Source organism: Nanorana parkeri, unplaced genomic scaffold (assembly GCF_000935625.1).
Source record: "Nanorana parkeri isolate BGI_ZX_2015 unplaced genomic scaffold, ASM93562v1 scaffold87, whole genome shotgun sequence".
Classification (NCBI taxonomy): domain Eukaryota; kingdom Metazoa; phylum Chordata; class Amphibia; order Anura; family Dicroglossidae; genus Nanorana; species Nanorana parkeri.
In genome coordinates, this window is record NW_017306355.1 from 2,021,018 (window position 1) to 2,045,216 (window position 24,199).

General features: G+C 41.8%; 2 long non-coding RNA genes across 2 annotated transcripts; both read right to left on the bottom strand.

The window, feature by feature from the left end:
* Window positions 1-1,604: 1,604 nt before the first annotated feature.
* On the bottom strand, window positions 1,605-23,675 carry LOC108783758. Its single transcript, XR_001941030.1, has 5 exons — window positions 23,485-23,675; window positions 15,657-15,744; window positions 8,612-8,683; window positions 8,351-8,407; window positions 1,605-2,058 (listed from the first exon to the last, which is right to left on the bottom strand). It is a non-coding gene; the product is annotated as an uncharacterized LOC108783758 (long non-coding RNA).
* LOC108783759 lies at window positions 4,502-7,768 on the bottom strand. Its single transcript, XR_001941031.1, has 3 exons — window positions 7,759-7,768; window positions 6,587-6,597; window positions 4,502-4,596 (listed from the first exon to the last, which is right to left on the bottom strand). It is a non-coding gene; the product is annotated as an uncharacterized LOC108783759 (long non-coding RNA).
* Window positions 23,676-24,199: the final 524 nt, after the last annotated feature.

Here is a 24,199-nt window from a genome sequence, read left to right on the forward strand (position 1 = left end):
TTTTTTTTTTACATGATTTTTCAGAACTCAAATGCTAAGTACCCACACAGCATGGCCTAGGAGCCTCTGCTGATTTTTCACTATGTCTGTAAGCAGAATTTAGCCAAGCACAATGAAGGGACTCTTTATTGATATGTCTGTAAAAAGAATTAGTACATGGTTCTTTACAAGTAAGGACTGAAATGTCTAAGAGCAAATAAAAGCTGTTCAGTATAGAGCAATCTATCTTTATTATTCTTGCTTGCTGCTAGAGAGTAAAAAGTGCTTCTTTACCAGTTAGGTAATGTTACAGCTGTATAGAAGGTGGCCTATATAGACCCTGCCTACACATTTCTTTAGAGTATATAGTATAATTCTAGGGCATTTTATACATATTTAAGATATATATGGAGAATCCACTTTAACTGGTAACTTGGCTGAAAAGCCTGCCCTGGCTGTATGGCGTGAAAGCAACACCACTGGGATATTAGAAGCAAAAATGCAGCAGGTAGTCAACCCTACCCCACTTTAACCAAGCATGGAGAAATGTATTTTTGGTGGTCTTGAAAAATGTATCTGTAACACTCAAGTTGTGATTTTCGGTTTCAATTGTGTTCATTTGAGGGATATTATACAGGAAGCATTACAAATTCAGGATGCAGTATTTACTAAGGAACAAACCATGCTTGTTTTCACAGTGGACAAAAAGCATACAGAATTGTCAAAAAAGAGTGTTATTATGTATACATAATTAGTTGGGGAACACCAGGCTCCCCATGCATCTACACTGTAAACAGGGGTGTAAATACATTGGTGAGGAAAATCCTACTTTTAGCTTTCAATCCCAAACTTTTGAACGGTGTTAAGCAATCTTAATGTGACTATCTAAGTAAAATAGAAGATAGAGAAAAAGAAGAGTGGGAAAGTAAGGCTAAAGCATTAGTAGGAAGAGTAGTAGTCAGGAAGTGGGGGAGAGAAGCACCCCATAGGACTGCAGTGTATCTAGGAATAGACTGAATGGATGTACCCTAGGTAGGGGTGATTAGAGTATCAGTAGGGTGTTGTCAAGGTCATTTGGGTAATAGTGGTTTGTCCATGGAGTCCAGACATTTTTAAATGCATTCAACCTAAGCTGCCATTTTCTCATTAATGAAGTACCAGTCCTTTTTATGTTTAACTTTGGCTATTAGACTTATGAAGCTTTAGTCATGGTTTGTTTGGTGGCCATAAAATGTCAAGTTGTGATTTTATTTACCCAATAGTAAAGTAGTAGTAGTAGTAGTAGTTTCAGCAGTGCATGGTGACATGGTAATAAGAATGTCAATCTTTTATTTTAATAATTCCAACGGGACCTAGTATCAAGCATAGAAGAGATAGCAACAACTGCCAGCCCCAAAGACCAGGGTCTGGGGTTTAATACTAATCCAAGAATACTTTTCTCTTTTATTGCAAATAATTGCAATTTTATTGCAGATATATCCTAGCAATAATTTATCACACTTTCATGTTCATATGCATATATCACACACATCATATGTGTATAGATGAAGTTACTAATAAAAGAACATTGGTTTCTAATTTGTTAACAGGAGCGTTAGCAAATTATAAAAGGTCTGCAAAGTAAATAAAATAAATTCTCAGGATTCTTTATTGTAGTTCAACAATTAACATGTTCAATATAAAATAGAATACCAACGTTAAATAACAACACTTATGAAATTAACACTGATTACAGTTTAAAGGATCCCAAATAGACATTAATTGATGTGGACATATTTTATTTTTCAAGTTAGTAGCAAATATCAAGACATCTAATTAGAACACTTTGTAGAAGCCTTTTGGTAATTGAAGAACAGAAATAATGTGATAGGTACACTTAGCAGACACATACATTACATACACCCATGTCTACAAGAGGCACACACACACTAGGTTACAGCAATGATCAAACAGACTGAGCGATAACAGGCTGGAAAGCCTCATTGCTGATTTCCTGACACACGCTCCTTCATATCAGATCTGTGTTTGACCTTCACTTGTTCTCGCCTTTGGAGAATTTTCGTCTGTAGCAGCAGAATCCTACAGGAACAGAACACACAGAACAATGATGAATTTGTTGCATCAGCTGCCAATAAGATGACAGTATAACATTATTCCCAACATTAACCCATTGCTGAACTTATTTTGAAAACGTATTTGCCTTGTTGTCATGCTGACAAAATAGCTGCAATACTTTAAACCATTTCCCCAGAAGATGTATACAGATCAGAGCTGTCAGTGTGTGACCCAGAAAATATGAAAGCAAAGACAGTCAGTTAACTAGCAATTCAAAAAGAGATCAGCTATGACAGTCTTCATAATTCTATTCTATCATGTCAGGTGCTCTTTAAAAAACACAAGCAGTAAGAATTTTCTGTGGTTTCTAAGTGTTTCCAACGACTGTTTTTCCACTGTCATGGATGCTAAAAATAGCTAACAAAATAGAGAGAAGACAGATAATATAGGAAACTGCAGTTGTAAACAGATTCCATTAGAAAATGTAATATGGACCTCTGGTACTAAATGGTGCATTAAGTATAATACACTATATTGCCAAAAGTATTGGGACGCCTGCCTTTACACGCATATGAACTTTAATGGCACCCCGGTCTTAGTCCGTAGGGTTCAGTATTGATTTGGCCCACCCTTTGCAGCTATAACAGCTTCAACTCTTCTGGGAAGGCGTCCACAAAGTTTAGGTGTGTGTCTATGGGAATGTTTGACCATTCTTCCAGAAGCGCATTTGTGAGGTCAGGTACTGATGTTGGACGAGAAGGCCTGGCTCGCAGTCTTTGCTCTAATTCATCCCAAAGGTGTTCTATCGGATTGAGGTCAGGACTCTGTGCAGGCCAGTCAAGTTCCTCCACCCCAAACTCGCTCATCCATGTCTTTATGGACCTTGCTTTGTGCACTGGTGCGCAGTCATGTTGGAATGAAGGGGCCATCCCCAAACTGGCCACATGAAGTTTGGAGGTCTGTAGCTATTGACTCTGCAGACAGTTGGCGACTTCTGCGCACTGTGCGCTTCAGCATGGGCTGAACCCGCGCTGTCATTTTACGTGGCCTACCATTTCATGGCTGAGTTGCTGTTGTTCCCAGTTGCTTCCACTTTGTTATAATACCACTAACAGCTGACCGTGGAATATTTAGTGGCAAGGAAATTTCACGGAATACCTGAATCCAATTATTTGGAGGGGTGTCCCAATACTTTTGGCAATATAGTGTGTATTTACATAGAAACATAGGGTCAGATTTATGCTCCTTGCCCCCCTTGGCCAACTGTCCTGTGCTGCTCCCCTCCTGCACCAATCCCTGGCAAGATGTGAGTTAGCCATACCTGCATATATTTCTCTCATTCAGCCCTTGGACTGAAAGAGAGGAATCAAATGCATTCCCCCATCCATGCAAGGATGGAGAAATCTCCCCTGCCAGGTATCGTACTGTATTTTTCCTGTCCATCAATTTTTTAGTCGAGCCAGGTGATTCCAACAAAGCCAACCAAAGCTCTGGCCGTGTATGGCCAGAATCAGTATCACACTACCAAATAAGATGTTGTAGCCACACAAGGCATGTCAAGGCTTTAGGCAGAGAGGCTAAAAAGGTACATCTTGCCCAGTTCCTATTAGGATATCAAGAACCAAGGACTAGACATGTAAGGTATAATGGCACCAGTGCCATATCAGTTTGACTCATGATACGTAAACATCAAGGGTGGACTTTAAATACAGAGAGGGGAATTTATCGAAACTGGAGAGGACAAAATCTGGAGCAGCTCTGCATGGCAACCAATCAGCTTCTCTCTTCAGTTTGTTCAATTAAGATTTGAAAATGAAAGAGAGAAGCTAAATGGTTTCCATGCACAACTGCTCCAGATTTTGTCTGCTTCAGTTTTGATAAATTCCCTTCACAGTATATTTTTCGACCAAAGCAACAACAAAGAGAACTAAAAGGTAATGGCAATCAAGGTAGCAATCTAGAACCTTTTATTACACAGAGGAATGCATTACTGGCAGTAACATGATGTTCAGTTTTCTTTGTAATGCCCCAGGCAGCCCTCACATCCTAGGTCAAATTTGGGTAACGTGATCTCTTGAGTATCCAATCATGAGACAGAGAAAACAAAAAAACTGAATTTATGCTAGCATATAAATGGGTTTTCAAAGTGAACCCACATTCACATAATTAAAGGAGAACTATGGGGTACACTATTTTTGCATTTTGTAGTTTCCTTATGATACAGGAATATATTTTACAATGTACTGCTGTAATAAAAAATGCACCATAAGCTCAGGGGCGTAGATAAGGGGGGGATAGGGGGTCCAAACCCACCCCCAGAGGGTCCTGGCCAGTGGCGTAACAACCGGGGGGGGCACTTGCCCCCGGCGCAGGACTGAGGGGGGTCGCCGTCACGACACCCGCTAAACGAAACCATGGCTCCCTCTCTCTGACACGATCACCCGGCTGTCATCGGGCGGCACTAAGCTCTGTGCTGAGAAGCTATCCCAGCAATACTATCTGGATCCTCCTCTACCATTGAGTGACAGCAGATTGTATGAGCTGCTGCTTGTTCATGAGAACCTGTAGAGCGAAGCACCTCAGGGCACATCCTATCAGAGTTAATACTTGCACATCCATCCTGCAGTTTGTCTTTTATTTGCCTCTCTCCAGACAATGCACATACCACATCGGCACGAAGATCCGTCAGTTCAGCTTTGTCCTTGCCCCCCACACCCCCCCACACCCCTCTCCTTCACTCTGTTGTCTTTATTTCTTCTTCTCCCTGTGTATGTCCCAAGACAGCAGAGCGGAGGTGGGCTTAGTGAACTGATAGTCTTAGTGCCGATGTGGTATGTTAATTGTCTGGAGACAACAGTTTGGAGGAGAGGGGGACTGAAAGAGAAACTGCAGGATGGATGTGCAAGTGTTCGTTAACCGGTGACCTGACATGAATAAACTCTGATAGGATGGGCCCTGAGCTGCGTCTGCACAGGTTCTCATGAATGTGCAGCAGCTCCTACAAGCTACTGTCACTCAATGGGAGAGGACAATATTGTCGGGATAGCTTCTCACCACAGAGCTTAGCCTCTCCCACAGTATATTACACTGAATTGTAAGCTCATGGTCCATTTTTGATTACAGGAAAATGTATTCCTGTATCCTAAGGAAACTAAAAATGCAAAAAAAGGTGTACCCCATAGTTCTCCTTTAAAGTACCTTCATTTTGCAAAGTAATCATACTTTTTGGGAAGGAACAACCTCTACTGTAAATCAACCCCCATGTCTGCACAGTCAGTGCATAATCACTGCAGAGCAATACAAAATACTTATGTATTGCCAGCACATCTCATGAATAACCTAGCTATGCTATGCCGTGTTTTGTCTATTTACAGTCACATTGACATATACACAGATCAGCCATAACATTATGACCACTGAGAGGTGATGAGTAACATGATTATCTTGTTACAATGGCACCTGGAAGTGGGTGGAATATTATAGGCAGCAAGTGAACATTTTGCCCCTGAAGTTGGTGTTTTGGGAGCAGAAAAAAAAAATGGTGAAGCGTAAGGATTTGAGCAACTTTGACACGAGCCAAATTGTAATGGCTAGTTAGAGCAACTCCAAAACTGCAGCCACTGTGGGATGTTCCTGGTCTGCAGTGGTCAGGGCCTACAAAAAGTGGTCAAAGAAAGGAAAACTGGTGAACTGGCGACTGGGTCATGGCCAGCCAAGGCTCATTGATGCATGTGGAAATGTTGTGCTGCTCAATCATCCTCCTACAAGTTAAGGTTGCTTTACTTATGTCCTTAAGCAGGGCTGTATCTACGATGAGGCAGCCTGAGGCTGTTAGTTCAGGGCGGTATCTCTTTGGGTCATGTGGGAAGGGGGTGGGGGCAGCAGGCAGAGCGGCAAGGCCACTCTACTGCACAATATTTGCAGAGTGCCTTCCGCCCCCTTTACGGCAAGAGAGTCCGGAGGTTGCTAAGAGCCGTAAACATCTCTGGCCAACTCTTAGCAACCTGGGACACTCTGGGCAGCATCCCTCCCATCTCCTGGCAATCACTGGCTATCAGTGATGTCAGTGGGCAGGACATTGGCCAGAGCTGGGCAGGGAGATGATGCAGAGGCCCCGCCTCAGCCCCTGACCTTATGCATCAATGTATTCTTGCTAAAAACTTGAATTATTTTCCCATGGCCATATAATGACAAGCCAAAACTACTTTCTATTAGTTTTAAATAGAATGGGGAAGGTTTAGAATCTCTGCGCTACCTCTGTACTGCTATCTGCGTACCCATTTTGGAGATTTCTCTTTACCTTCTGTTTCTTTGACGAGTGTCATACAGAACAGGAAGAGATAGGAAATCCCCTCAAAAGGGATACAGTCACCAAGCAAGTTCCAACTTTCAAGGCTGGTTTAATGCGGATTGGTGCTTGCGTACAATATGTTGATACATAATGCTCTTATTTTTTTAATGGAGGAAAGTACCTTATCATTATACTTCTATACATAGGACCATACAGGAATTTAGTTCTACAGCTCTGCTGAAACTTTGGGTGACAACAGACCTCAGCAGACACTTTAGCCAGCATAATCAGTACTATTAGGGAGCAGTGCATTGGATAAAAGGTAAAGGAGTAGTAGCGATATTATTAATAACCATAATGATATTTGATATTATAACAAAATTATTAGTGCTCTTTCACACAATGACTCTATAACCCTAATAAAAACTTCTTTACACTCTAGATTCTTTAAAGAACAACTCTGGCTAAAAATGTTGTTCACCCTTGTAGTGGGGCTACCCCCATGCTGCAAGGGTTAAGTGCTAGTTTTTGCCTAGGGTCAAAAATAACAAAGATATACTCACCAGCTCCTGTGAGCTGACTGGCTGTGACAGCACCCCCTCAAGCATGTCTCATCCTCCACTGCAGCGATGGTATATCCCTTGGTGTCCTCACGTCCTATACACTGTATATAGAACGTGAGGACTCAGGGACCTCAGGGGGAGAGGGATTCCAAGGACCGGTCTAAGAGCAAGCCGGCATTAGGCAAAAACAAGCACTTAAAGTGACATTAACCCCTTCACGACTGATGGCGTACAATGTACGTGGCTAGCATCGGGGCTGTTTAAACAGACTCTGTTTAAACTTGTAAAGCTGACTGTCGGCTTTACAATAGAAGCGATTCTGGCGACTCAGCTGTCGCCAGATCACTTCTATGGCCCGGTGAAGGGGTCACCCCCCGCCTGACACCCCGGCCGTGCTTCCCGTGCTCCGTTGCCCCTCCTGCAGGCCTGGGACCAACTTCTCTCTTATCGGCGGGGAGCTGGGGAGGAGATTCGCCGATCCCCTCCCCGTTCAATGGGACTGTGAGCGATGCAGATTGCATCACTTCCGGTCCCTGGGCTGTCAGTTCTATGCTCCTGAAGCGCAGCTATAAGCTATTGAAGTGCGATCTGCATTTCAATAGCTTATTTGTGTAAAGGTGACACTGGGGATCTTTTGGACCCCCAGTATCACCTTAAAGAATACCTGTCACCACCATCTGCTATTACATGAGGGGCTTGTAAGTTCCCCTATGTGATAGCAATCAAAGTAAAGTTTAAAAAAAAAACAGTTTTTAAAATTAAAATTTAATAAAATAAATCTAAAAATAATTTTAAAAATTAACACGCGTCGGGGGCGCCTATGTATGAAAACGACGAACGCACTACACATGTTGGGTATTAGTTTAACACCAGACCAGAGCATTGCTATAGAGCTGTAATGATACATTGGTATGGTTGTCTGTAATTAAAAAGCATCCTTTGGCAGTATGACATACATACATCTCTTTGACCAGCTCTAAACAGAAATATAAGTTAACTAAGATTCACTGATGGTAACACCTTTAGTAGATCACCCTACTACTAGGAATGCACCAATACTGATGCACTGATATCTGTGCCGATACTGAGTATTTGGGCGAGTACTCGTACTCGCACAAATGCTCCGATACTTACCCCCGATACCAGAAGTTCCGGTCAGAGGAAGTTTTCCTCTGACCTGCAGTGCCACGAGGGAACATGGAGCCGGCTTAGCAGCTTCCTGAGTGCCTGGAAAGCTGGCTCCATGCTAGCGGAAGTACCGATATCGGTACTAGGTATCGGCGAGTACCGAAAGATAAATATCGGTACTCGTACACCATACTGAAAAAACAGTATCGATGCATCAGTGATCAATACTACAGTACAGCTAAAAAGTTTTTTTCTTCATTATAAAAGGCTGCATTAGCCCTTTTTTTAAGGTATGCCCTATTTCACATGATAATGTAGCTATATTTGATGTTACCTGCACATTGCTCTCCTCTCTGGTACTCGGCAGAGACTTCTGAGGTGTATGAAAAGCCTATAAAGGAAAAAATAAATTAAACTGTGCTTGCATCCACATTTAGTAAGGCATGTGCAATAGTCTATTACAACCAAACAGAACATCTTTGATTGGTTAAACTACAGTAATGGAAATCTTTCTAGTTGATATTCGTTACTACACTTTGCATATGGCTACTGATCTTGGCAGTTTTTGGTAAATGGGTTATCATTATACCATTACCTTTTTAGCCTGCTGTATCTCTTCTGTGGATTTTGAACGACCTTTGACGCCTTGTTTATGCGGAGATGATGCCTGCACAGAGAATTACACACAATTAAGCCTCCATCAATATTAGGTAGCAGCATGCTGATAGCAGTAAATTTGTAAAATGAACTGCCAATAGTGTACATGATTTCTTACACACAGTACGATTACTAAGTATTTCAGTGTGCTTGTTGAATACACTTCACAGCCTGGGTGATTTTTATGCCAAATGATCTAAGGTCCCTTCCAGCAGTGATTCAGCAGTCACCCAGAAAGGAAAACACTGCCAAGTCTCCCTAGATGTTTGTATTTCATTTATTTGGACTTGGAGTCTTCAGTGTTTCCAGCAATGCCTACAAATTAATGGAGTCTTGCTGTTAAAATGTTCTGTCTCATTAAAATAACATTTCCTGTCTAGTTTTCCCAAATATAACCGGTAGATACATATCTCTTGTTAATCTATTCTGAAGCATTACTGAATAATTAATGTGTGGCTGTTTACACATAGAGAGTAAACTCCCAGCAAAAAAAGTTCATTATAATGACAAACAACAGTTATTTTAAGATTATTAGTTAAATGGTTCAATCAGTAGCTGAAGCTGTGGTGTAGCTACTTGATGCTCCTTTTGGACCTGGAAGTTACTGGAAAAAACCCAGAGATGGTTGTCAGTGGCAGAGACACCTGTGTGGTTGTGGGTGTTGTAGGCTTGATTAACACAAAGTAAAGCCCTGATATAATGAATCTTAATTCAATTGATATGTATTACATAGTTACATAGTTACATAGTATTTGAGGTTGAATAAAGACACAGGTCCATCAAGTTCAACCTTTGTGTGTCTATATGTGATTGTGCATGTGTGTGACAAACAGAACAAAGGGGACATATTCCAATGGGGGCGCAGGCAGCAACAAAACCAAATTTTCAACATATGGTCAGGGTCGCTGATGAGGGGTACAGCCAGCTCTCCCGTACTGGGCCTAGACCCCATTGGTTCAGCAGGGATGCCCGACCTTAGCTTGAAAGCAGACAATGGAGCTGAGGCTCCTCCCCCACAGCTGTCATGGTATCTTAGGTATGTGCTGCTGTGTACAGGTCCACCAAACTTGCTGCCTGAGCCTCCAGTGATGCAGCAGGAAGGTAGGCTGTCACTGGAGGCTTAGGCAGTAAGTTAGCTGGACCTGCACACTGTAGTATTCACCTTAGTGAGCCAGCGCAGAAGGAGAATGGGGTGGAGATGTAGGTGGAGTTATCGGTGATAGCGGGGAGGAGCAGATCAGGATAACGGGTAGGAGAGCTGCATAAATGGGAGCTCTGACCTTGGGGCACAGATTGCGGATGCTGTGCGGACTCCGAGAGCCCATTCACACCAATGCAATAAGTTAATCACACGGTTCCATGCAATTAACACACGCTGCCATGCAATGCACCTGCTATTTTTTAGCAGGCAACCACAACGCATGCCCATCTCAAGATTTCATTCAGAATGAATGGCACTGCATCGCACCAACACATGTAAAGTTTGTTGCTAAGTGTTGCAGTAAATTGAGCGATAACTCCAGGGGAGGGGGGCCCTGTCAGGTGGACTGTACTTAGCCCCATGATTTCTAATGGCGGCCATACATATGGTGCTGTATAGCCTGCACTATAAAACAATTGTCGGAAATGATGATCAGAACATGGGGATTCACTGACTTTTGATTTGAGTGTTTGAAAGCACAACTACCCAATCTGTGGAGAATCACACAATTCAGAGGAATGACATGGTTCTCTGCAGGACAAATACTATTAGCAGCCAATCAATTGGGTTTGACCTTTTGTTTGATTAAAAAAAGCTCCACCATTGCTTTCATTTCCCTTTCTCCGTTTTTAATGTATCACACAGTTCACAGAGCAATAGTGAAGCGCTGGGTGCAAGAGGGCAGCTGTGCAGACCCAGTACCTGCCAAGTTTGCCTCGTTCCAGTTCTCTTTTTTCAAATCAAAAAGCTAATAAAGGGATTGTCTTAATTTTTAGAGTTGAATTTCCCGGATAAGCAAGTATTGCCTAAATGCAAGAGGCATATGTATTATTACTTGAATCTTGAGCTTTGTGTATTTCTTTTAGAGCTGCACAGTAATCCAGTGTGAAACTTTGCCTCTGTGCAGGAGCATCTTGTAATAAAGACCAGTCACTGCTGTTCTTTCTCCTTGAACAGAGTGATTTGTCTTGTCTCCGCCTCTTCCTGTAGTTTTCTGCAGGCAGCCTGTAATGGGTGGGGCCTGTTGGCTCCCTCCCACAGCTCTGCTCTCTGCACAGATCTGTGCACAGAACATCAGGATTTGCAAATGCATTTAGCCCTCTCACAAGTTGAAAGACTACATGGGGAGGCCTTGGGGAGACGTACACTGCGGTCCACGGTCAATTCAGCTTCACCTATCTATTTGGCTTAAATGCAATGTATAGCATTCTAATACTTATTTATTATGTTTAAAAGGTAAAAAATAATATAAATTGCACACATTTAAAAGAAAGTAAAAATGTGCATTTATTTATTTTTTTTGCTCTGGAGCCAGTAAAGCATTGCAACTGTGATCAGTGTTCTGGCTCCTGCACATTTCCCTTCCCATCACTGTCCATGCCGAGGTACAGACTATCAGTAACATAGACAGGAGGAAGAATGAATGAACGACAAGTTTGGTGACATCAGCACACTTTTATCCCATTAAGAACTACAAGTAGTGGTGGCTGAAAGGACGTGTAGTTTCGCTATTCATAGATCCTATCAAAGGAACGGGAAATAAATGACGCGGCTGTATGGGCAGAGCCAATTTCAAACATAGCCTGCAGGGAGAAGAACACTGTGATTCAGGTAAGTTAAAGGGAAAAAGGGGGTTGAGGGGTTTCTCCTGAATGTGGGTATACAATGAAACATGGTCAGAAAAGGTAGACGTAGCCTTTAAGACTAAAATTGCTTATCTTTTATGCCAAGCAAACATATAAATATTGCTCATGAATATTGCATAGTTATTATTTACAGGTAGCAAGTGAAGGTCTATGCATTCTTTGTTTACAAAGCTATTCTTACCTGCTTTGTTGCAAAAAAAAAAAACTGTATAAAGAGACCAATAGCTCAAGCTCAATTAAAGAGACAAACTTAAAGGAAAAAACTACTGCTTTGCTTTATCTTTACAAAACCCATACTGCATTGCAAGACCAGTGTAATGGGTGCATCCTGTATTATACACATATTTGTAAAATGTAGATAATCTATGATTAGTTAAAAAAAAGAAAATAAAACATCACTTAAAAAATTATGAACTTATAAATAAAACAAAACGGAAGGTTTCCCAATATACGCTTTTTGTGCCCTTAATGTTTAGGTGTACTCAGTGGAGAAAGGGAACACAGGCTTGATGCATCTCTGCAAATGGGGCCTTATGATTAAGCAATCCTCCACATTTTAGTAATAGTTTAAGTAAATAATGGATGTTCTTATATGGAAATGCAAGTACACAAGGACTTCTAAATAAATCAGGTAACATGATCTTGATTTTCCTTGATGAGTCTGAATACATGTGTCTTTCTTCCTTGAAAGGGCATGCATGTGTTTCTGCTGTTCCATGAATCTATACAATAGTTTCAAGATGATAGGGTTTGCACAAATATGGTCAAAAGCAGAGGTACAGGGGTTGTCCATTTACGTCATAGATGTGTTCCTCAAAGTGCCCGTCTAATTTAAACTTTGCATAATTTAAGCAAAGTTTTTCCATGAAAGTCATGGTACATGCCATAGCTTTCTATGTGGATAATTTTGGTTCTACATACACAATTTACATGTGAGTGATGAGGCCTGACATTTGCTAATCACCAATTAAAATTAAAATAGAAATACAGAAAAAATACCATTGAAATGTCTGCCAGAACAGGAAGACAGTGTACAAATGTATGGCAGCTGTTTTCTCATGTCAGCAAACAAGTATCCATGTTGTACTGTACTATATAAAGCCTTGTATAGGAATACTGTGCACAATCAATGAAGGAGGTAATAGGGTTCCTATTTATGTTCCTATGTAGTACAATACCATATGTATAGTGGCAGCCAGGTATGTATAATGCTACAGAAATATTAACCTGAAAAGACTGAAGCTGATAGTGCCACTTTAAAATGATTGCAGCCACAACACTGCTGTAGATCACACTTGACACTATTCCTGCAGAGTGTGACAAGGTTTAGATCAGTGGTTCTCAACCTGTGTAACCTCGGGACCCACATTTGTTCTTGATCATTAATTCGCGACTTAAGTTGCACTGCAATGGAGCGCACGGCATTGCACATTCCGGTCCGGGCGATCAAACTGTGGGTGGGAGGTGTGTTTGGGGTGCCATTCAAAAGATCCACCCAGTCTCCCTACCATATGAGAACTGGAGTTGATCATCATCCTGGGGTCCAGTGTGGGCTGCTGTACTGTGACAGAGCTCCATCCATATGTTCATTGCTTGTACAGATCACTGTAGGTGCCCTGTAGGTAGCCAGAATGTGACATCACTCTGGTCCAGGCACCTCTATAGGACACGTAAGGGAGCTGTACGTATAGATGTAGATCCCTCACGGCCATAGCCACAGCCCATCCCACCTTAAGCTGACATTCGGCACCGGCCAGCATATTTTGAATGGCTTTTTGGCGCAAGAACTGACAGTGCTGCGCTAGGGAGGCTGATGAGCTTTTCACCTAGAAAAGTAGAAGCCATGCGGCGACCCACTGAACATGGGGTCGCGACCCAATGAACATGGGGTCACGACCCACTTTTGGGTCACGACCCACCAGTTGAGAACCAAGGGTTTAGATGACACACCCATGACTTATATCACTACCATATACTGTTTTATTTTCCAAATATGACACATAATCCAACTATGAAGGCTGGACATGTTCATGTTACTTAGATTTGCATAAAAAAATCTGTTTAAAAAGAAACGGCTCTGTATCAATGTGAAGTCACAACCACAGCTGAAATTTACTTGCAGCCTGTATGAGGTATGAGCAATGTTAGTGAGGCCTGGCTGTCTGTTTGGCACAGCCAGTCATTTATCTTGCCATGTATTTAAGTAACTTTTAATCGGGTACATCCCCACGGCAATCGCAGAAAAAAGGTACATGTACCTTTTTATGCAATACATGACACACATGTTCAGAAGCGGCCCTATAATATGCCTAAATAGAGGGCTGCCGCTGCCTGATTGTGGCCGGTCACCGACCCGGATACCGAGGTAGCTGGTGGTATTCTGCAATGCTGTATAATGTGTTGCTGGGATTTATAATCCTCTATGGCCGGTGCCATTCTGCATTGCTGTATAAAGTATTGCTGGTATTTGTAGTCCTCTATATATAATGGTATTATTCTGCATTACTGTATAATGTGTTGCTAGGATTTATGGACCTCTATAGCCTGTGCCATTCTGCATTGCTGTATAATGTATTGCTGAGATTTATACTCCTCTATAGCTGGTGGTATTCTGCATTGCTGCATAATGTATTGCTGAGATTTACAGTCCTCTAAAGCTGATGGCATTCTGCAATACTGTATAACGTGTTGCTGGGATTTATAGTCCTCTATTGTCCTCTATAGCCGGTGCCATTCTGCATTGTACTCCTCTATAGCTGGTGGTATTCTGCATTGCTGCATAATGTATTGCTGAGATTTACAGTCCTCTAAAGCTGAAGGTATTCTGCAATGCTTTATGTGTTGCTGGGATTTATAGTCCTCTATAGCCAGTGCCATTCTGCATTGCTGTATAACGTATTGCTGGTATCTGTAGTCCTCTATAGATAATGGTATTATTCTGCATTACTGTATAATGTGTTGCTGGGATTTGTGGACCTCTATAGCCAGTGCCATTCTGCATTGCTGTATAATGTATTGCTGAGATTTGTAGTCATCTATAGCTGGTGGCATTCTGCATTGCTGTATAATGTAATGCTGCGACATTCAGAGAGACCCAGCTGAGCCACAGAGGAGAGGCTTGAACAAAGCGATTTCAAGCCACACCTCAGTGTCGGATCCGTGTCATTAGACCCGCTTTTGTGCGCTTTCCTTTTGGTGTAGCAGCGTCTCTCCTGATCCACCATGGAGGTGAGGCTTAAAATCACTTAATTCAAGTCTCTCCTCCATGACAGATTTGAAGGGGCACCGCTGAGAAAATAGAAGTGACCTTCTTAATGCAGACCGGTGAAGTTAGCACTTGACAGCAGCTGGATTTCTTCAGCATTGCTAAAGACATTCAATCAGATTGACTACCTCTCCTGGCTAACTCTCCTCACTCTCTCTCCTGTATACTCTCCATAAAAAATTGCTGTGTGCCGCAAACAGTGTTGGGTATGGCGTGAAGAAAAGTTGGCAACCCTACATACAATATATACTTAAAGTTTAAAAGTATACTTTGAGCACTCCTTATGCTAATCCCTGTCATGGTCACGTTTGCTGGATAGGTTAGCTTGTATGTGAATGTGGAGCAAAGTATAATAATAAGGCATGTTAGATAAAAACTGAATTCATATTTACATATTTATATTTTAATATTTAAAAAATATTAATATTTTAATATTTAGTACAATGGTCCTTTAAATAAGGTTTCCAGTGGTAATACAGTAGTTTATGTGGTAGACAATACCACTGAATAATATATGTCACATGAGAGACATATTTAGTTAATACAAGATGGGGTCAGAAGCTCTATTTATGTGCACATACACCCTTCCCCCCTCACCTACCCTGGTTATAGAACTGACAGATGTACATAAAACACAGAATCTACAGGCATTAAATATTTAAAGCAAATTACCATTAGAATCAGCTGGAATTGAGTTCCTTCATTAAAAACGTATTAGTCTAAGAATTATGTAGAAGCTGATGATCCTACTAGCAGATTATAATTTCTAAATTAAGTCTTTTTAACATTCTGCCAATGTATAATAAATGTGAAGAGGACATTAGTTGCCATGTGTCAGTGTTACTGGAATAATAGCGAAGACCTGTCTCACCTTTGGGTCCATTTCCGAGCTGGCAGCCTCACAACAGAGCCAATTTTGTGACCACGGTGACTTTCGATGTCCAGACAAGGACCTTTTCCTTTCAATAAATAAAACGAAGACAAGGCTTATTTCAATTACACTGTTCAGAGAAGCAAATTATATGTAATCAATTGCTAATTAAACATTTGTCAGTTATAGTCCAGGTCATTTTTACAACATGTTCTGTTCTGTTCGGTTTTAAAGAACTCAATGAGATTGTGAGCACCTTCATTTACTAAAATGGCTGGGAATGAATTAGTAGCAATCGATCAGTAAATTGATGGAACAACTGGTTCATGATGGTGTACTGTAAACTATAAAGGCTGTAAACAGTAACATGAATTCACATACAGAATTGTGTAGGGAAGCGCCGAAATTTCAACCACCAAAACATTTCGGCCAAAAGTGGTACATTGGGCAAAATGCAGAAAGAACATTTTTTTGGGGCAAAAATGCGGTGCAATCCTAGTTTCTCTCCTCCCATCTGGGTGCTGTTCTGTGTCCCCCATGATACCCGCCTGTGTCAGCAGAGGCTGCGGGGATCGGTGGGGACACAAAGCAGCACCCAGCAGGAAGGAGATAAACTTTCAGAATGCTGAGCAGGGCAGGGAGGAGAGTGCTGTCAGAGGTGTCACAGGAGGCCAAGCTCTCCTCCCCACACCACTCACTTAACCTCCTGTGATAGGCGGAGGAGTCAGGATGGAGAGTAGTATACAAACAACATTGAGTGTTTGTATAACTGAGCACATAGTATGCTTACTGTGTCCCTAATTATGAATGAATAGGAAGTGCTACATCATTTACTGTTTGTTCATGATTGTGGACATAGTAACTCATGCTATATCCACAATTTATGAATGAACAGGAACACTCAGTTATTCATAACAGGGGATGCAGAAAAAGATTAAGGACTCTCAATCTCTCCTCAATCTCTCTTTTTCTGTTTCAAAAGGGAAATATCAGGGGTCTGTTTAGACCCCTGATATTTCCAAGACCTGAGTATATAAGGTACAACATCATAGCAGCAACAACAAAAAATACATAATATTGGTTAATTTGATAAACCTCGAATGCAAGGAACAATGCCTATAGGGGTGATCATTGGCTTGCAGTGCTAGAGAAGCATTGCTAGTGGACTCAACGCGTTTCGCGCCAAGGGGCACTTCATCAGGAGGAGAGGGAGGTAGTCCCTGCAGTGTGAGGTCAACAAGTGCTCGGCATGGGCAACGAACGGACCATGGGCATGTGTACCCAGAGTGGAGGAGGTAGAATTTGCACACCAGAATGGGCCTAAAAAGCCCAAGAAATGAATTTTAAGGTAATAGGTGGTCAAGAAGGATCCAATGGTGTGGGAGAGTCCAGGGCAGCTGGTGGGACCGTCCTCCACCTAAGGACGCCGATGTTAGTGGGGCCGTTGCCAGCCCTGCACTATTAAATCTATGCACCGTGCATGGCTTTGCAAGTCCCAGTGGCAACTTCCAGTATGTGCACCCATGTACAAGCTGCATGTCCCCTGGCAGTGACGTAGTCAGTTCTGCCAGAACTACACATCCCATGATTCCTTGTGCTGCTTCTGTATAGCATAGGTGTACATTGGGGCCACAGAGTAGGTACTCTGGTGGAACACAGGCGTGCTGTGTGTCTGCATGTTGGCTTGTAGCCCAGGATCATGCATCCTAGGGTTCTGCCCCTGCATAGGCACACACTCTGTGAGGGTGGCACCAGAGGCTTACAATTAGTACTTCCAAAAGCATACATAGCTTATTATCTTACTGTTTTGTATTTCACCTGGATTTTTAAAGCCTATCTCTAGACAAACAACCCACCCCCCCTTGCAGTGGGGCTACCTCCATGCTGCAAGGGTTAACTGCTAGCTTATGTCTATGGGGTTCTTTAATGCAGATTTACTTACCTAATCCCTGCTCCCCAGCTGGTCATGCCAAACCCCTACTGCTCCGGCTGGTGGAATGGCCCTCAGCATCCTCACATCTAATGCAGGTTCATGGGCCCTACATTAGATGTGATAGTATCAGCAGGGGAAGAGACTGCAGGTGCCAGTCTTGGAGCCAGCGTGATTGGGAATCAGGTAAGTAAAAGTGCTTTTCTCCAAATCCCTAGGTATAAACAAGCAGGTAACCCTTGTAGTGCGGGAGTTGCCCTACTGCAAGGGAAAGTATTTGGCTTGCCCATAGATAGGTTTTAATTTAGGCACATGGACTATTAATGTGCAAGTGTCTAGTGAGCATTTCCTGTGATCCTCCTGAATGCATTAAGATATGTCTTATGTACCTAGAGGAAGATTCAGCACATCAACAAGTAAGCACTGTCATTTGCTCCTTATTAGAGATGTCAATGACACAATATTGCATTACTATGACAAGTAAAGGACGTAGTTGATGGCACTCCCCACTGCTCCTGATAACTGTGATTATTGCTTCTTACAGGTAACATTAATTACAGGTGTGTTCAAAATAATCTATCCATAATGTTAGAATTATTACTGATGGCGGGAATACTGTGTCTACCCAAAACATCCTCCTTTTCTAACCTCTAATCCAAATCACTGGCACGCTTTCAGCTCTTCCATTATTCATCACATCAAACTGGGCATGCTTACTTGTCTTCCATGTCTGTGTTTTTCTCAGCCTAGACAAGGCTGTGGGCATGAATTTCAGATGTCTTCACAGAATCATGTGGGAAATTCCTCAGCATTGATCAACATCTTAGCTTTAACCTTGTCTGCCTTTTCAGTCTTACATTTGGCTGGGAAAATCAAAGGGTTCTTATGTGTAACCGCCTAATCTGTGTTACTCAGCTGTCTTTTAATGCGGGTTAGAATTTGATCAGTTGCTGTGGACAACATCTAAGCCCACTATTTGCTGGCACTTTACACACAAGGTCCAATGTGGTAATGCTTGGATAGATTAACTCTGCATTTTTCAAATTTGTGTAAGAGAAAAATTAAAATAAAAACAAAACAAAACAGAAAACCCATCAGCAGTACATACACCTGCGAGTACAGAAATTGCCTGTTGACATGCTTGAAATGCAATCAATACACAGCATTTTTTGTGGACTAAGTGGTGTCAGCTCTGCCCAGTTGTCTTTTGGTAAACTACTCATACCCTCCCACTGTACTAATCCCTACAACATAAGTGCCAATTCCTCTGTAGTCCCGACTTAAAGTTAACCTGTGCAGTGCAAAGCAGCAAATTCAGTTTAATGCCCCACTCCTTAGCATGCATACACTTCCCTTTTCTTCACACCTCTACTGCTGTGTCCCCTTGCTAGCAGCAAAGAAAGGCCTGAGGAAGTTCAAAGTCAACCTGATCAGAGTTTACACAGGTCTAAAGAGTCTCATTGCCCCTAAATGACAGTACTGGGCCAATCCCCAAGCACCAGTACTGTAACATGTAGTAAGTCACATGCTTATCTATACCCAGAATAACAAGGTATTTTCTTTGCAGAAGGAGTGCTGCATAGTGGTGTCCCTAGTTTTTTTAGGTAGTGCATGCTAATGGAGGGGGTGGATGGATTATCTCTGCTGACCTCACTGGTTCCTAGAAGCTTGGTGGGATGCCCCAGGTTGCTAAGAGCTGGGCACGGATATGTGTATGGCCCTTTCACATCCCCCCACCAGACTTTTAGCAACATGAGACAATCTGGCCGGAAAGGGGGTGGCAGGCACACTGCAAACATTGTGCAGCAGAGCAGCCATGCTGCTCTGCCTGCTGCGCCCCCCCGTGTGACCCAAAGATATTATAGGGATGGCACTGCTGCGGCAAAGAGGAGCAGTAAAGCAAACCATGCACAGGTTTGCTTTAGGCATCTCCTGTTCCAGCATTTACATGTAGCTTCCTTGGGGTTGCTCTGCTAACCGCACAGGTTGCCACCGGCTTTGTGATGTCAAGAGAAATAGTAGACAACCCAGTGCTACCTTTTCCAGACATAGAGTTTGACTTACTAATGGATTTACAGACTGTTTACTTTAAATAAATGGTCATTTAGTTAGTAAAAGGTGAAGCTGTGCTAACTTCAATAATCCAATTATGTACAATCAAACCCCCTTTTTTTTCATTATTATTATTATTATTATTATTTCCCTTGCATATGATTGGGCATTTAAAGTGACCTCAGCTTCACCTTATTCACTAAACTATGTGAAAATACACATCACTAAGTGAACATACACTGTCTAAAATGAACATACACATTACTAAGTGAACATACACTGTCCAATGTGAACATTCACATCACTAAGTGAACATACACTGTCCAAAGTGAACAATCACATCACTAAGTGAACAGCTTTTTTAGGGGGTCTGTCCCTGGGAAACAAGCGTCCCTGGCAGTGTCCCAAACCATAAATGTCAATATGTATAGAGAACGTCCTGCTAACAGCAGAACTGCCTCCACTCCAGTAACAGTGAATTAAAGAGCTTACCCTGCACCAAGCTGGCCCCACTGCAGATGGAACAAGGAATGTTATTGACTGTGGGACTGGGCCTTCTGCAGAACTGCATATCCCTGGAGTGTATCTGACTCCTCTTCTTCTGAAAACCTGCCCTGCAAGTGGGAGGCTATGGTGCTGGTGCCAGTGCCAGAGGTTGCTCCTGCTGTGGGTCAGCACAGAGGATTTGTGGGGGCCACAGCAATTCTCTATGCCTACCTGCCAGGGAGAAGAGAGCCAGTGGAGGCATGCATACTGGCATGCCCAGGAGGAAACAGCAAGCACTGCTTGAGCTGCAGGTACACCCAACAGCTATTCCTATTCCTCCCTCCCTGAATGGGCTCAGGTGGTTTTGTCATGGGACCGGGGAGGCTGTAATGGGAGGAGGTGGTCATTTTTGCTTGGCAGGCACTTTATACATTTCTTAAATAGGGTATACATGGTGCGGATTTTGCACAGTGGGTGCCCCTGTCAGCAAACTTCCACCCAGCATCCCTTGATCAACTGATCGAAGGAGCAGGTTGGAAAATTCTTGGCTGAATGGGCCAAGAATTTATGGGTATTCTGACTGCAGTCAATACATTGGAAACAGCAGGGGATTAATCCATCCACGCTCGTAAGGATTGATAGAGGAATCTGTTCTATTTTCTTCATTCAGCCTGCAGGTTGAACAAAGAAAATATAACTGTCTATACCCAGCTTTACTCTTGACCCTTACACTCTGTGCATTACACTCTCCTGACCCCTGCACTCTGTGCGTTATGCACTATTGACCCAGAGCAGTGTAGGATCAGGTATTATTTAACTGTACTCCTTTAAGCCACTCCCACTCCCAATCGCCATGGTGTATGTACTGCCCAAAAATGGGTGTGATTTTGTGGGTGTGGGTAAAAGTGGGCATGGCCAATAGGGTGTCCCCTGATTTCATCTTAAAAATCTGGTAACCTTACTCTTCTTGTAAATCAACTCCATGTTCAGAGCATTCTCACCCCATACACAGCAAATGGCCAACAATGACCTTCATGTCAGTATCAATATGTATTATTGTAAAAGTAATTGTAAACATTCATATTTTAATGATCAACTTAGATTTTAGTGATTGGGTTTACATCTACTTCACATCAAACTCTGCCATCACCAATATTCCTATCTGTGTCCAGTTGTGGAGGCCATTCTTCACATATATGGCACTTTAGATATGTGACCCAGAAAGAGAGGGCATGTGCCTGGTACTTGGCATCCATCTTATCATTCAGGAAAGGTGTAAAGATGGTGCATGATTTCTCCCGTGATGCTCTTATTCAACACCTCCATGAGAGGCTAGGGCTTTGGGACATCTCCTGCAAGTAATATAGTGAGGAAGGAGAAGCTTTAGCAGGAGGTGTTCCAGGCTGTAACCCCAGAAGGGAATACTATGTAGAATATTTATGGGAGTTTAAACAAAAACATGTAAACATGTATGTTAATGGTAAACAAAATGGATTTATTCAAATGAAAACAGAACTGAACTGAATGGAAGAAGGATGGTCAATCAGAAGTAAACTGATCAGTTTTTATTCTGTTGTCTATCTTACATGACGGTGCAGATGCCGTATGAAAGGGACCCTTATACAGGTGAAACTCGAATAATTAGAATATCGTGCAAAGTTCATTAATTTCACTAATGCAACTTAAAAGGTGAAACTAATATATGAGATAGACTCATTACATGCAAAGCAAGATAATTCAAGCCGTGATTTGTCATAATTGTGATGTTTATGGCTTACAGCTCATGAAAACCCCAAGAACCCCAAATCCACAACCTCAAAAAAGTAGATTATTACATGCAATCAATAAAACAAGGATTGTACATAGAACAATATCGGACCTCTGAAAAGTACAAGCATGCATATGTACTTGTTTTGGGCCCCTTTTGCAGCACTTACTGCAATTACTTTTGCACGATATTCTAATTATTCGAGTTTCACCTGTACATAAGCCGATTGCCATATTAGTGCACTCAACTGTGTCCCTACTTCAACAAATACACAAATGCAGGAATTCAAACAGGAAATGTGTGTGGCCACTCCCACCTCCTCAACACTTGTAGGAGAATGGTACAGACCCATCATGCCTCATTTCTGACACCCAATGAGATTCAAGCAAAGGAGACACACCAAACCACATTATTCTGGCTGTCTGTTATAGGAGATCAGCTAATATATTAACAGGCCTGCACGCTCTAGATAAATAAAGATCCAAAGAAGAGATCCATAAAGCTCTGCCATTAAAAATAAAACTATTAAAATGTTTATGTTTATACTGCAGTTTAATTTTAAAAATTATTGTTTATTGAAAAAAGTATATCACACAGGTAAAAAAAAAATACTCTGGCCTACATTCACACCTGAGCTAAATGTATTTCAGGCAATTGTTTTGTTTTTGTACAATTTTTCATGCATTTTTCCAGCATTTCAAGGCTTGATCGTTTTTGTTTTAGCCAATTAATAGCTAGTTACCAGGAGGAGTAGACACACATTTCAGCATTCCCATTGAAGTCTATGGGGCTATAGACTTCTCAGATCTGCCAAAAAAAAAGCTCATGTAGTTTTTCGAGCTTCAAGCTACAAATGACAGGTGACACAATGCTCAGGTGTGAACGCCCACCATTGAAAAGAATGAGATTCTTCATGTTGGGCGTTGTCGCACTTCAGGAAACATGCAATAAAATGCTCAGGTGTGAATGGGGGCTTACCTGTAAAACAAATCATAGCATGGGTTTCAGTGAATAAAAATGTTACAGGCATGAAACACACAATTTCTGTTATACGCTATGGATTACATTGTGGATACAGAAAAGAATACAATCCCAATCCAACAACCAGAACTAGAAGGAAGCTACAGAATACTAATTGATGCATTCTTCTTCATCGTCCAGCAAAAGCAAATAACAGCAGGGGAGTCAGTGGTTGCATTAACTGAGGGGCTGCTTGTTATAAATTGAGATGACATGCTTGCTTGTTAATTTACTGAGATGGAAAGACTTTCACAGACCCAGCCAAAGCTGTGCAGAAAAATCATCATAATTGATACATAGATCATTCTCGCCAGAAAGATGTTGCAGTGTATCCATGCGAATGATTGCAGCTCACCTTGTCTGCATGCACCAGCTGTGGGTTTCGATATATATGTATCTTGGAGTCTTCAATTTGTTGGCAATGAATGAAAAGCAATCCACAAGTCAGCAAACACTCAAACAAAGAAGTCTATTCCCTGGTCATATGCCACTTGGGTTGTGTGTGCAATAGCAGGGTCCTTTAGCATTTACATTGGGTAGATTATGGTGACAGGTGGCTGTATCATCCTTACCTGTCAGTGAGCTCTTCCTAAGGTTCCCAGCTGGCTCTCTTCTGCATTCTTCTTGCAGATTTCTATGAATCCAGCTGGCAGACAGCACAGGCAGGTTCTTCGCTGTCACATGGCCTTTTCAAGCCAACCAACACAATAGGCTTTACTACAGTTAACACCTGCAGTGCCGCATGGCATTTTAGACATCACACAAGGACACAATACATCTTAACACACTTTCATACTTTCCATCATTATACAGTCATTTAGAATGACCATTAACTGCTGAAAATGTGCACCTAAGCTAATTACTAAGACACTGGGGAGCTACAAGTCTGCTTTAATCACATTATTACCCATTTGTTACGTTTTATTATTGTCATATTCATTATGCATGTTTTCGTCATTGTTTTCATTAAAAAGAACGATTAGTGTTTTTTTGCAATGCATTTTGTTATTATTTGCCTTAAAAAGAAAAAATATGCTTTTCTCTGCATTTTCTTTTTTGTTTGCATTAACCTTTTTGCTGCCAGTCCCTGCGTTCCACTTTTATTTATTTTTTTTAACTTTTTTTAAAATTCATTTTACAGTAATGCAAAACAAGACACTAACATAGTGTCATAATTGTACATACAGTTAAAAATACTTACGTACAAAAAATCGGGGCAGAACAGACCCAGTCTCGAAAGAAAAAGGCTGACTATATAGGAACATACATCCAGTTAAATAAAAATAA